The 14,873-nt window shown below is 46.6% G+C and overlaps 1 protein-coding gene across 1 annotated transcript in view; it reads right to left on the bottom strand.

Moving 5' to 3' along the window:
- Positions 1 to 14,873, bottom strand: part of LOC117530232 (putative mediator of RNA polymerase II transcription subunit 26) — a 792,446-nt gene that overhangs the window by 485,939 nt on the left and 291,634 nt on the right. The window lies entirely within an intron of this gene.

The following is a 14,873-nucleotide window of genomic DNA, read 5'->3' as shown; positions in this document are numbered from 1 at the left end:
TTGCTGGCTGAGGAGCAAGTTAAGTTAAGATTCACGGGAGAGAAGCTTGTCGGATTCCAGGTGAGGTGATGAAGTTTGTTACAGCCACATCAGAGCGGTATTCTGGTGGTGCAGCCCTGTTTGAACTTGTAGAGTCTGGCCTGCCTGCGTCTCCTTTTATGGTATAGCCCCGGTCACAACCCACCGTGCGTTTTTTTTCGCCGTACGTTTTCTGTGGATGCCACGACCACTACGTTTTTGTGAAAATGTACGGAGACAGTAGCAAGAGGAGGGAGGGAGTACGTTCAATGCACGTCTCTAGGAGTGTAACGATAAAGAGAGTTGACAATAAAGCAGTGTGTGTGTGTGGCATCGGCTTTTCTTTTTTATGAGCGGGACCGGAGCGGCAGGGGTTTTTCGGCGTCAGTGATGCATGAGCATGTCCAGCCTGCAGCGGTCAGTTGTACAAGTGTTTACTTGCCTCGAAAAGTTACAGCTAGTTAACAGACTGAAGCTGTGGAGTGTGTGTTGCTGACGTTTGGAAATAAAGTCCAAGTTCAAGTGAGAAGCTGCGTTGTGCATGCAAGTCTGTCGGCCTCCATAGTATGTGGTGAGTGCCGTAATCCGTACTGCCTACGTACGGATTTGGTTAATTCAATAGTAATTGAATGAAAACGTGTTGCTCTGAATCCATACTGAGGCAGTACTCACAGTGTGCGTCATCTGTACTGCTGGTGAATCCGCAGCCTGACCGCAGCGAAAGTTCTGCATGCACTAAAACCTCTACGGTGTGTCTGCGTGCTCCTAAATTCGTACTGAGGCAGTACTTACAAAGTACGGATCTCCAAATTTAGCCCACGCTTTTGCAAGTAGACTGCACGCACGTGCAAGTACGGCAGGTTGTGACCATGGCTTAAAGGTGGAGAGGGGTACAGCCTACATTCTGGTGATGAATGTGGGGTCCTCAGATGTGTGGCTTCCTGAGTGAGTGAGTGAAGAGAGAGATAGTGGACATAAAGGACAGCAACAAGTCCCTAGGAATACCACAAGCCAATCAGAACCATGATGAAGATGCAAAGTTAGTCACAGCCAAATACTTCCAGAAGGTCAGACAGGTGCTGAGAAGCCAGCTCAATGGTAGGAATAAGATCTAAAGGCCCTTTTCCACTACACAAAAGTAGCACTACTCTGCATTACTCGACTCGACTCTACTCTTTTTTTTTTTTTTGCTTTTCCATTAGGGTTAGAGCAGGTACCGGGTGCTTTTTTGGGACATGCTCAGGAGCAGTTCCAAGCGAGCCGAGCTGATACTACCATGTGACGTCAACAGGCTTCTGGCCACTGATTGGTCAGAGAATGTCGTCACTGGACGAGTCATGAGCGTGCCGTCTGAGACGAGAATCAAACCCATCATTTTTAAATACTCACAGTGGTAACAGTCCTTTTTTTAGTTTCACAGTGAGTTTTATTTTTTACTCACACAAAACAACACCGTGGTCGGTGGATGATTGAGGATGTTTCTGCGTTTGGTGGAGGAGGAGAGAATACAGAGAGGTGGATGAAGCGATCTGAAATGAGAAAATCTCCCAGTCTTGGGCCGCACACGGGTACCGGACATTACAACAGCGGAAAGAACAGCTCAAAATTGATTACAGGACCACAACGGTCGGAGTAGGTCGAACTGTAAGGATTGGAAATGTTTCGACCGCAGGAACGCTGTTTGCGAGCACCGGGAGGCAGGAAGACCGCAACTCAGGCACGGCTTTGTAGGAAGCGACGGATGGCAAGTGTTTTTTGACTTTGTAGTCTGGAAAGCACCGTTTAACGTTACTTATCCCATTGGTGGGAAGCACACTTTAACAATCGAAGATTTTGCATCGAAACTTGTGTTAAAGTAACATCTCTGTCTCATTGCTAACTAGTGAGCTAGCTAACTCCGTGTTCTGCTTTAAAGTATTAACTTCTGACAGAAAAACACCTAAAGTCAGCATGACAACAAACATGTACATTTGGCTAATTTAGTGCCATCACTGTGATTTTTTTTTTTGACATGTCACCATTTGTGTTTTTGTTGAAGAATCCAGTTCCCAAATTTATTTATATATATATATATACATATACACACATATATCCCCCTCTAGCTGCCACCTTATAGTGGTGGGGGAGTTTGAGTACCCAGATGATTCTAGGAGCTATGCTGTCAGGGGCACTGTGCCCTTTGTAGGGTCTCCCAAGGCAAACAGGTCCTAGGTGACGGGTCAGACTAAGGGCAGTTCAGAAGCTCCCATGATCAGTAAAAGAAAAAAAAAAAATCAAGGACCGAGACATCGCCTGGTATGGCGGACCCGTGGCCCCACCCTGGAGCCAGGCCTGGGGTTGGGGCTCGCGCGCAAGCGCCTGGTGGTCGGGCCTTAGCCCAAGGGGGCCGGCCAGGTTCAGCCCGAAACAGCGACGTGGGCCCACCCTCCAGTGGGTTCACCACCTGCAGAGGGGGCAATGGGGGTCAGGTGCAGAGAGGATTGGGTGGCGGTCAAGGGCGGGTGACCCGGCAGCCCGGTCCGTGCTCACAGCCCCTGGCTGTTGGGACATGGAATGTCACCTCACTGGTGGGGAAGGAGCCTGAGCTTGTGCGGGAGGTAGAGAGATACCGACTAGAGATAGTCGGTCTCACCTCCACGCACAACTTGGGCTCTGGTACCCAACTCCTGGAGGGGGGATGGACGCTCCACTTTTCTGGTGTTGCCCATGGGGAGAGGCGAAGAGCTGGGGTTGCATTGCTTATTGCTCCCCAGCTCAGTTGCCATGTGTTGGAGTTCACTCCAGTGAACAAGAGGGTCGCGTCCCTACGCCTTCGGGTTGGGGACAGGTCTCTCACTGTTGTCTCGGCCTATGGGCCGAGCGGCAGTGCAGAGCACCCGACCTTCTTGGAGTCCCTGGGAGGGGTACTAGATAGCGCTCCAACTGGGTCTCCATTGTTCTCCTGGGGGATTTCAACGCACACGTGGACGGCGACAGTGAGACCTGGAGGGGGGGGTGATCGGGAAGAACGGCCTCCCCGATCTGAACCCGAGTGGTGTTCAGTTGTTGGACTTCTGTGCTAGTCACAGTTTGTCCATCACGAACACCATGTTCGAGCACAAGGGTGTCCATAAGTGCACACGGCACCAGGACACCCTGAGCCGGAGGTCGATGATCGACTTTGTAATCATATCATCTGACCTTCGGCCATGTGTCTTGGACACTCGAGTGAAGAGAGGGGCTGAGCTGTTGACCGATCACCACCTGGTGGTGAGTTGGATCCGCTGGGAGGGGAGGAAGCTGGTCAGACCTGGCAGGCCCAAACGTACCGTGAGGGTCTGCTGGGAACGACTGGAGGAACCCTCTGTCAGCGAGCTCTTCAACTCCAGCTTCTCCCAGATCCCGGAGGAGGTTGGAGACATGGTGTCCGAGTGGACCATGTTCTCCACCTCCATTGTCGATGCGGCCGCTCGTAGCTGTGGTCGCAAGACCTCTGGTGCCTGTCGCGGCGGCAATCCCCGAACCCGGTGGTGGATGCCGGAAGTAAGGGATGCTGTTAAGCTGAAGAAGGAGTCCTACTTGTCTTTGTTGGTAGGTGGGACCCCGGAGGCAGCTGACAGGTACAGGCAGGCCAAGCGTGCCGCAGCCCGTGCGGTCGGAGAGGCAGAAACTCGGGTCTGGGAGGAGTTCGGGGAGGCCATGGCAGAGGACTACTGGTCGGCCTCGAAGAAATTCTGGCAAACTGCCGACGCTTCAGGAGGCGGAAGCAGCTCTACACCAGCACTGTCTACAGTGTGGGTGGGGAGCTGTTGACCCTGACTGGGGATGTTGTCGGGCGGTGGAAGGAATACTTTGAGAAGCTTCTCAATCCCATCGTCACGTCTTCCGAAGAGGAAGCAGAGACTGGGGACTCAGAGGCAGACTCATCCATTACCCAGGCCGAAGTCACCAAGGTGGTTAGAAAGCTCCTCGGTGGCAAGGCTCCTGGGGTGGATGAAATCTGTCCTGAGTACCTTAAATCTCTCGATGTTATGGGACTGTCTTGGCTGACACGTCTCTGCACCATCGCGTGGCGGTTGGGGACAGTGCCTCTGGATTGGCAGACCTGGGTGGTGGTCCCTCTGTTTAAGAAGGGGGACCGGAGGGTGTGTTCCAACTATAGGGGGATCACACTCCTCAGCCTCCCCGGTAAGGTCTATTCCAGAGTACTGGAGAGGAGAATTCGACCAATAGTCGAACCTCTGATTCAGGAGGAGCAGTGTGGTTTTTGTCCTGGTTGGGGTACACTGGACCCGCTCTACATGCTCATGGGAAGGATGGATGGATGGATGCGCGAGGGTTCATGGGAGTTTGCCCAACCAGTACACATGTGCTTTGTGGATCTGGACAAGGCGTTTGACCCTAACCTGCGCACCCTGTGGGGAGTGCTCCGGGAGTACGGGGTCCGGGGTCCTTTGCTAAGGGCTATCCGGTCCCTGTACGACCGCAGCAGGAGCTTAGTTCGCATTGCCGGTAGTAAGTCAAACCTGTTTCCAGTGCACGTTGGCCTCCGCTAGGGCTGCCCTTTGTCACCGGTTCTGTTCATTATCTTTATGGACAGAATTTCTTGGTGCAGCCAGGGTCTAGAGGGGGTCTGGTTTGGGAACCACAGAATCTCGTCTCTGCTGTTTGCGGATGATGTGGTTCTGTTGGCTTCGTCAAATCAGGACTTTCAGCGTGCACTGGGGTGGTTTGCAGCCGGGTGTGAAGCGTCCGGGATGAAGATCAGCACCTCCAAATCCTAAGCCATGGTACTCAACCAGAAAAAGGTGCTTTGCCCTCTTCAGCTCGGTGGAGTGTCCTTGCCTCAAGTGGAGGAGTTTAAGTATCTCGGTGTCTTGTTCACAAGTGAGGGACGGATGGAGCGTGAGATAGACAGACTGATCGGTGCAGCATCTGCAATGACGCGGTCGCTGTATCGGACCGTTGTGGTGAAGAGAGAGCTGAGTAGGGGGGCAAAGCTCTCGATTTACCGATCGATCTACATTCCGATCCTCACCTATGGTCATGAGATTTGGCTCATGACCGAAAGAACGAGATCGCGAGTCCAAGCGGCCGAGATGAGTTTCCTCCGCAGGGTGGCTGGGCGCTCCCTTAGAGATAGGGTGAGGAGCTCGGTCACTCGGGAGGAGCTCGGAGTCGAGCAGCTGCTCCTCCATGTTGAAAGGAGTCAGTTGAGGTGGCTCGGGCATCTTTTCCGGATGCCCCCTGGACGCCTTGCTGGAGAGGTGTTCCGGGCACGTCCCATTGGGAGGAGGCCCCGGGGAAGACCCAGGACACGCTGGAGGGACTACATCTCTCGGCTGGCTTGCATTTAGAGTGCAGCTTAGTTCCATTTAGAGTGCAAATTTGGTTCCATATGTTTGGTACCATTGCACTCTGCGCATGCGCACACACACGCGCACGCACGCACGTCCTCGTGCGCACATGTGATCACGTACGCACATGGGTCCGTGCATGGCCTTGTGCATGCGTGCATGCACAAACACAAATCTAAAGTGCAGCGTGGAGGCTGTTGGCAGGAAGAAAGAAAAGCTGGACTCATTTCTAACATGATTTTTTTTTCGCTGCACTGAGGACGTGCAGTCTTTTCTTTGGTAGCACACACGGACAAGCGCTGACCAGGTTGCGTGGGTGCACGTCCGCGGGGGACGACTCTCCCATGACATAATTTGATTGAACTCACTGTCGCAGCTAATTCTTGTAAGATACACACACACACACACACACACACACACACACACACACACACACACACACAAAAACAAGTCCACTGTGCTGTGTGGAGCCTATTAACAGGAAGAAAGAAGCAAAGCTGGACTCATTTCTGACGTGATTTTTTTTTTCGCTGCACTGAGGACATTCACAGTCGACCGAGCCGGTTGTGCACGCGTGCGGGGAACAATGACACAATGATTTGATTGAGCGAACTGATGCTGCTTCGTCTTTCGTGTATCGTCATCATATGTCCAGCATTATGTTGTGTAGCCACGCCCTCACCTCAGGTCCCACTCGGAAAAGACACTCCTCAGAAGGTGGTCTGTGAAGGAGACAGTGATGATAATGTGGTTGGCATTCGCCTCGTTGAATGGTTTGTTCCAGCTTTCACCTCATGAAATATTCGTACCATTGAACTCATAAACATTCATTATTTGTATAATATATATATTTTAAACTTGTTTTTGATAATCACTTCTCATTTCTACCTTCATTATTGTCCAGGCAAGAGAAAAAGGAGCCTGTTCCAGCAGGAGAATCTGTCCATCCTGAGTGATGTTGAGGCTGAAGCTGAACTGGGTTCAGTGTGATCAACACATCTGACTGATCCTCGAGGAAGCAACGGAGGTGGAAGCTATGTTTAATCAGGCATATGATGGAGTGCTGGGCGAGCTTGTGCATGTGATGCATGACAGGGGCGTGTGACCTGTGCCCCACTCCAGGACTATAGACACATGGAACTTTTGTATAGTTTGTGTTGCACAGATTTTTTTTGTTTGGTTGTTTTTTTTGTATTTGCTCTTCTTTTAGTTGCAGTAAACAAATTGACTTACGTATGTGATTGAATCATAATTTGTCATTTCAGGCTGAGTTAACAGTAAAAATTTTGTCATTGATGTTTTGGTGCAATGATAGTTCAGGTTGAAGAATTTTTAATTTGGGATTTGCCGCTCCATAAAACACCTTACAAAGATGCTGAAATAATCATGTCTAAACTGAGACTTTACCAAATGGTATTTAACATAAACAAAAAGGTTTAGTCACTCCAGTGATAGAGCACCATTACATCAAGGAGTTCTGGCTATACAAGGTTTAGGGTTTAATGAGATGTACAGTGAGGAAAATAAGTATTTGAACATCCTGCGATTTTGCAAGTTCTCCCACTTAGAAATCATGGAGGGGTCTGAAATTTTCATCTTAGGTGCGTGTCCACTGTGAGAGACACAATCAAAAAAAAAAAAAAAAAAAAAAAAAAAAAAAAAAAAATCCAGAAATCACAATGTTTGTATGTTACTGCTGCAAATAAGTAATTTAACACCTACCAACCAGCAAGAATTCTGTCTCTCACAGACCTGTTAATTTTTCTTTAAGAAGCCCTCTTATTCTGCACTCTTTACCTGTATTAATTGCACCTGTTTGAACTTGTTACCTGTATAAAAGACACCTGTTCACACACTCAATCAATCACACTCCAACCTGTCCACCATAGCCAAGACCAAAGAACTGTCTTAGGACACCAGGGACAAAACTGTAGACCTGCACAAGGCTGGGATGGACTACAGGACAACAGGCACGCAGCTTGGTAGTAGACAACAACTGTTATGATTATTTATTAGAAAGTGGAAGAAACACAAGATGACTGTCAATCTCCCTCAGTCTGGGATTTCATGCACGATCTCACTTTGTGGGGTAAGGATGATTCTGAGAAAGCTCAGAACTACACAGGAGGACCTGGTCAATGATCTGAAGAGAGCTGGGACCACAGTCACAAAGATTACATTAGTAACATGATGCTGTCATGGTTTAAAATCCTGCAGGGCAGCAAGGTCCCCCTGCTCAAGCCAACACATGTCTAGGCCCGTTTGAAGTTCACCAGTGACCATCTGGATGATCCAGAGGAGGCATGGGAGAAGGTCATGTGGTTAGATGAGACCAGAATAGAGCTTTTTGGAATCAACTCCACTTACCATGTTTAGAGGATGAGAACAACCCCAAGAAAACCATCCCAACCGTGAAGCATGGGGGTGGAAACATCATACTCTGGGGGTGCTCTTCTGCAAAGGGGACAGGACGACTGCACCGTATTGAAGGGAGGATGGATGGGGTCATGTATTGTGAGATTTTGGCAAACAACCTCCTTCCCTAGGAAGACCATTGAAGATGGGTCATGGCTGGGTCTTCCAGCATGACAATGACCCCAAACACAGAGCCAGGGCAACTAAGGAGGGGCTCCGTAAGAAGCATTTCAAGGTCCTGGAGTGGCCTAGCCAGTCTCCAGACCTGAACTCAATATAGAAAATCTTTGGAGGAAGCTGAAACTCTAAACCTGAAAGATCTAGAGAAGATCTGTATGGAGGAGTGGACCAAAATCCCTGCTGCAGTGTGTGAAAACCTGGTGGAAAAACTACAGGAAACGTTTGACCTCTAATTGCAAACAAAGGCTACTGCACCAAATATTAACACTGATTTTCACAATACTTATTTGCAGCAGTAACATACAAATAAATTTTAAAAAAATCATACATTGTGATTTCTGGATTTTTTTTTTTTTGATTATGTCTCTCACAGTGGACATGCACCTAAGATAAAAATTTCAGACACCTCCATGATTTCTAAGTGGGAGAACTTGCAAAATCACAGGGTGTTCAAATACTTATTTTCCTCACTGTAGCTGACCGACTTAAACACTATGTCATGGGTTAAAGCAATAAATTTTCATCCGACTGAAATTTTTTCCTGGCAAAAATCAATGCCAGCAATTCCCTAAAATGTGGCGTAGTTGGGGGCACACATTCTCTTTTTCCTCAATAAATACAATAAACACATTATACAGTATACAAATCTATTCTAAATAGCCTATAAGGAGAGAGAGACAAAGCATAAAAAGAATGCAAAACCTGAACATAAAAGGGTGGTGGGAGGCGGCATGTAGTCTTGATTCTGGGGAGTCTGGGGGTGCTCCCCCAGAACATTTTTAAAAGAGCAAGTCAAATTTTGTATATTCTAGTGAATTTTAATGGGTATGAAGCCCTCTGAAACTAAGAAAACTCACTTCAAACTGTCAAGTAAAAATTCCTCGTCTTCTGTCGTATTTTGATCGGTCCTCATCTGGAAAATGCATCAAAAGCGTGCTGTGTCACTGGCTGTACAGTCAATAAAATACCAAATTAGGGCCTAAAGTAATTGACAATGTTGTTCTGCTGTGCACAAAGTAACACAGTCACTCATTTTGAAAATGCATGCGCACTGAGAAACTCAAAATTGGCTTATTCACTTTTAATCGGTAAAATGCTCTCACTCGTAAAACAAACTAGGGCTGCAACTAATGATTATTTTAGTAGTCGATTAATCGGTAGATTACTTTTTCGATTAATCCTTTTTTTGTTTTGTTTTTGTTTTTTACTTACATGTGAGTTTTGCCATTATTTCTTTAAGTGAGTTATTATTAAAAGGCCTTTATCACGCAACATCAATGTTTGAGCTTGTAACAAAGTTATGATGTTATATTCTCGTCAAAAACATACCTGGAGTAGTGTCTTATTTTATTTTGCACATACAAGCTGTGTTAGAAAAGAATCCGACCTTTTTATTTTTTGCAAAAACTATATGGATTTGAATCATGTGTGATTACATCAGCCAAGCTTGAACCTTCATGCGCATGCGTGAGTTTTTTCACGCCTGTCGGTTGCATCATTCGCCTGTGAGCACGCCTTGTGGGGGGAGTGGTCCAGCCTCCTCGGCGGATTTTCATTGTCAGGAAATTGGCTGATCGACTGCCGCTTTACTGCATCAAAATGTTTTCAGAAACTGTGAGAGACAGCCAGGTGGAAACCATTTGGAAAATTCAGATGGCTTTTGGTGAAGATCTTATGGGGATCACACAGATTAAGGAGCATTACAACTGGATTAAAGACGCCCCACAGCGCTCCGAGCGGCGATCGGCAGGCTGAAACGACCAGATCATTTCCAAAGTGAACGCTTTGTTGATCCGGGATGTCGTGTGACTACCAGAGAAATGGCAACATTACCTTTTTTTTGCCTTCTTGCTCTCGGCCGAGACGGTCGCATTTTTCTCTTCTCCCTCCCTCCTTATCTTTCCTGCGTCTGTGGCGTGTTGTCTGTGAGGCTGCCAGCTTTGCTCTTCTGGAAACAGCAAAAATGGATCTGATAAGGGGTCTCTGAACGCAATTGACACTATTTTTTCTACAAGACACTCGGGAGCGGAGGACCCGACCTGTCCTGCCGGGACACGTGATGGGTTACGTGATGGACAGTTGGAGGAAATGGCAGGTCATGTACCTTTACACGCTGTCTGTGGAGGACGTCGAAGATGTGTATATATTTGGCACGGTGGTGACCGGGTTCCTGCTGTCTGGTGCGGGCATAGCGCTGGTTTACCGGAAAATTAAGAAAGTGGAAGCGGCAATAATTGGCCCGTCCAGGCTGCCCCACATGACTGATTCGATTGGAAGGGCAGTGTCAGCTCAGTTGGCGGGTGTTAACCGCGCGTTGGATAAAATCTCTGGAAGAATGGCTGTGCTGGAAAACCGCACTGATCGTCAGTAATGACCACATCTCCTCTCCTAATTCAGATGTATTGGAAGCCACTCTGTCTCAGACTGTGGAATCTTTCAGGCATCTGCTAATCTGGATTTTCATTCGGCTTCCCAAAACACAGCTGCACTTCAAGGCCGCTGTGATAAAAACCTCCTGGAGAAGAACAACACTTAGGCCTCAATCCCTGGTCTTCCCCCGCCTCAGCTTCTCCAGCTGCCGCCGGAGTTTTCTGTCTGATAACTGGACTCTTACAAATCTCGGTCATTGTCTCTCATCCTGTTATTGTGTGTGATCATTGTTCATTGTGCTGATGAGTTTTTTTCCTTCATTGCTGCTGCATGATTCAATGCAGCAGCTATGAAGGTTTTTCCTTACCAAGTTTTACCTTGTGTGTGCTTTTTATGTGTGTTCATGTACCGGGCCGGCTTATGTGTGTTGTGTGTTATGTGTGTGTCGTCTGTCGTCATGAGGCCGGTCTTGGTTTGCTCAGCCCTGCTGTTGACCATCAGGCAGGGATATACATCTGGAGCTGGTCCCCGGGCGCCTAAAGGTGACTTCTGCTCCTAACTGGCATTTAGGATGGGTTAAATGCAGTAGACACATTTCATTGTGCAGGGAACATGTTCCTTTGTGCATATGACAATAAAATTCTCTTGAATCTTGAAAGAGAGCTGGACATAGCATTTGTTCGACACATTCCACTGTTACAGGAGTTTTTGTCATGAAAAGACGTGAGGAATTCGCTACGGAGCTGCTAATGGCGCAAGACAAAAGCACCTCCGTGTTGGTCTCACAGGACATGTCCTAACATGCCCAGCTCTTGCACCATTCGGAAGATTCAGACTTCTTTCGGTGGCTTTTCAGTCATGTGACTATCCGAGAAATTGTGGACGAGCTGGACATGCCACAACATGTCCTGTGAGGCTTCATCACGGTGTTGTTTTTTGTCCCGCGCCATTAGCGGCTCCATCCCGATGTGCGAATTCCTCCGCACGTCTTTTCATGACAAAAACTCCTGTAACAGTGTAATGTGCCTAAAAAGTGCTATGTCCAGCTGTCTTGCCATTTCTCTGGTAGTCACACGACGTCCCGGATCAACAAAGCATTCACTTTGGAAATGATCTGGTCGTTTCAGCCTGTCGATCGCCACTCGGAGCGCGACGCGCCCTCCACCGCTGTGGGCCATCTTTAATCCAGTTGTAATGCTCCTTAATCTGTGTGATCCCCATAAGATCTTCACCGAAAGCCATCTGAATTTTCCAAATGGTTTCCACCTGGCTGTCTCTCACAGTTTCTGAAAAAAATTTGATGCAGTAAAGCGGCAGTCGATCAGCTAATTTCCTGACAATGAAAATCCGCCGAGGAGGCTGAACCACTCCTCCCACAAGGCGTGCTCACAGGCGAATGATGCAACCGACACGCGTGAAAAAACTCACGCATGCGCATGAAGGTTCAAGCTTGGCTGATGCAATCACACATGATTCAAATCCATATAGTTTTTGCAAACAATAAAAAGGTCCGTTACTTTTCTAACAGACCTCGTACATACGTCACCGACACACCACAAAGATATTTCCCTCAGGTTTCACCCGATTATGAGCATTTTTAGATGCCGACAGAAACTATCTCAACCACTGACAACATATTACAGCAAGAGTCCACAGAAGTATTTTAAAGGCCTGACTAAAGTGTAATATGTGACCTTTAATGATATATTTCCATGAACAAAGACACAAATGTGCAGTTTACTGCATTTTATTTTTTTCTTGTGTAAAAGCACAGCTGAGATGTGGTTTGACCGAAACAAAGTGTCATTAAAATTAAATAAAACAGGGATGAAGTGGAGGTTTAACAGTCACTAGGTGTTCACAAGAAACAGTTACTTATATCTATATTTATTTATTTATGTTCACTGTTAGTTGGTTTTATCTTTTCTGTTGTTTTGTTTCATCAGGTTCTTTTTGTCTGTTTCTGTAAAATTGTATTGTAGCATAATTACTTATTATTACTATTATTGTTGTTCTTGCTATTATTATTGTTATTAATATGTAAATAAAAATAAAGACATTTGACTCTTTTACAACAAATGCTGAGCCATTAATTATTGTCCAGAAAACAATAATTTGATTGTGATTTTGCTCTACTGGTGGTTGGCTCTCACTGCGGTATTGTATCACTTCCTGTTCCGGAGCACAGCGGTGTTTTGCTGTATCTGTTAGCTGTTTAATAGGCGCAGTTAGATTGATCTAGTTAACTAGATAACGATTTGTTTCACAGTGTAATCTTCACGTGCCTTAACTAAAGCACTCCCTCTGCTGAATCACCTCTAAATTATTTACACATTATTCACTTTGTGTGTCTTTAGGAATCCGCTAGCTTAGCACAGCTACTAGCTCTTAGCCGGTTTAGCATGGCGGCTTCTCCTGTTTCTCCTGCACTTTTCTGCTCTGGGTGTGAAATGTTTAGTTATTCTTCGGCCTTCTTTAGCAGTAATGGTACTTGTAATAAGTGTAGCTTATTCGTAGCTTTGGAGGCCAGGCTGGGCGAAATGGAGACTCGGCTCCACACCGTGGAAAATTCTACAGCTAGCCAGGCCCCTGTAGTCGGTGCGGACCAAGGTAGCTTAGTTTCCCTCTGGCAGATCCCGAGCAGCCGGGAAAGCAGGCCGACTGGGTGACTGTGAGGAGGAAGCGTAGTTCTAAACAGAAGCCCCGTGTACACCGCCAACCCGTTCACATTTCTAACCGTTTTTCCCCACTCGACGACACACCCGCCGAGGATCAAACTCTGGTTATTGGCGACTCTGTTTTGAGAAATGTGAAGTTAGCGACACCAGCAACCATAGTCAATTGTCTTCCGGGGGCCAGAGCAGGCGACAATGAAGGAAATTTGAAACTGCTGGCTAAGGCTAAGCTTAAATTTGGTAAGATTGTAATTCACGTCGGCAGTAATGACACCCGGTTACGCCAATCGGAGGTCACTAAAATTAATACTGAATCGGTGTGTAACTTTGCAAAAACAATGTCGGACTCTGTAGTTTTCTCTGGGCCCCTCCCCAATCGGACCGGGAGTGACATGTTTAGCCGCATGTTCTCCTTGAATTGCTGGCTGTCTGAGTGGTGTCCAAAAAATGAGTGTGGGCTTCATAGATAATTGGCAAAGCTTCTGGGGAAAACCTGGTCTTGTTAGGAGAGACGGCATCCATCCCACTTTGGATGGAGCAGCTCTCATTTCTAGAAATCTGGCCAATTTTCTTAAATCCTCCAAACCGTGACTATCCAGGGTTGGGACCAGGAAGCAGAGTTGTAGTCTTACACACCTCTCTGCAGCTTCTCTCCCCCTGCCATCCCCTCATTACCCCATCCCCATAGAGACGGTGCCTGCTCCCAGACCACCAATAACCAGCAAAAATCTATTTAAGCATAAAAATTCAAAAAGAAAAAATAATATAGCACCTTCAACTGCACCACAGACTAAAACAGTTAAATGTGGTCGCTTAAACATTAGGTCTCTCTCTTCTAAGTCCCTGTTAGTAAATGATATAATAATTGATCAACATATTGATTTATTCTGCCTTACAGAAACCTGGTTACAGCAGGATGAATATGATAGTTTAAATGAGTCAACACCCCCGAGTCACACTAACTGCCAGAATGCTCGTAGCACGGGCCGAGGCGGAGGATTAGCAGCAATCTTCCATTCCAGCTTATTAATTAATCAAAAACCCAGACAGAGCTTTAATTCATTTGAAAGCTTGACTCTTAGTCTTGTCCATCCAAATTGGAAGTCCCAAAAACCAGTTTTATTTGTTATTATCTATCGTCCACCTGGTCGTTACTGTGAGTTTCTCTGTGAATTTTCAGACCTTTTGTCTGACTTAGTGCTTAGCTCAGATAAGATCATTATAGTGGGCGATTTTAACATCCACACAGATGCTGAGAATGACAGCCTCAAGACTGCATTTAATCTATTATTAGACTCAATTGGCTTTGCTCAAAGTGTAGATGAGTCCACCCACCACTTTAATCATATCTTAGATCTTGTTCTGACTTATGGTATGGAAATTGAAGACTTAACAGTATTCCCTGAAAACTCCCTTCTGTCTGATCACTTCTTAATAACATTTACATTTACTCTGATGGACTACCCAGCAGTGGGGAATAAGTTTCATTACACTAGAAGTCTTTCAGAAAGCGCTGTAACTAGGTTTAAGGATATGATTCCTTCTTTATGTTCTCTAATGCCATATACCAACACAGTGCAGAGTAGCTACCTAAACTCTGTAAGGGAGATAGAGTATCTCGTCAATAGTTTTACATCCTCATTGAAGAGGACTTTGGATGCTGTAGCTCCTCTGAAAAAGAGAGCTTTAAATCAGAAGTGCTTGACTCCGTGGTATAACTCACAAACTCGCAGCTTAAAGCAGATAACCCCTAAGTTGGAGAGGAAATGGCGTCTCACTAATTTAGAAGATCTTCACTTAGCCTGGAAAAAGAGTCTGTTGCTCTATAAAAAAGCCCTCCGTAAAGCTAGGACATCTTACTACTCATCACTAATTGAAG

This window comes from Thalassophryne amazonica, chromosome 18 (genome assembly GCF_902500255.1).
Source record: "Thalassophryne amazonica chromosome 18, fThaAma1.1, whole genome shotgun sequence".
In the NCBI taxonomy this organism is placed as follows: domain Eukaryota; kingdom Metazoa; phylum Chordata; class Actinopteri; order Batrachoidiformes; family Batrachoididae; genus Thalassophryne; species Thalassophryne amazonica.
This window is presented reverse-complemented; position numbering and strand designations above follow the sequence as displayed.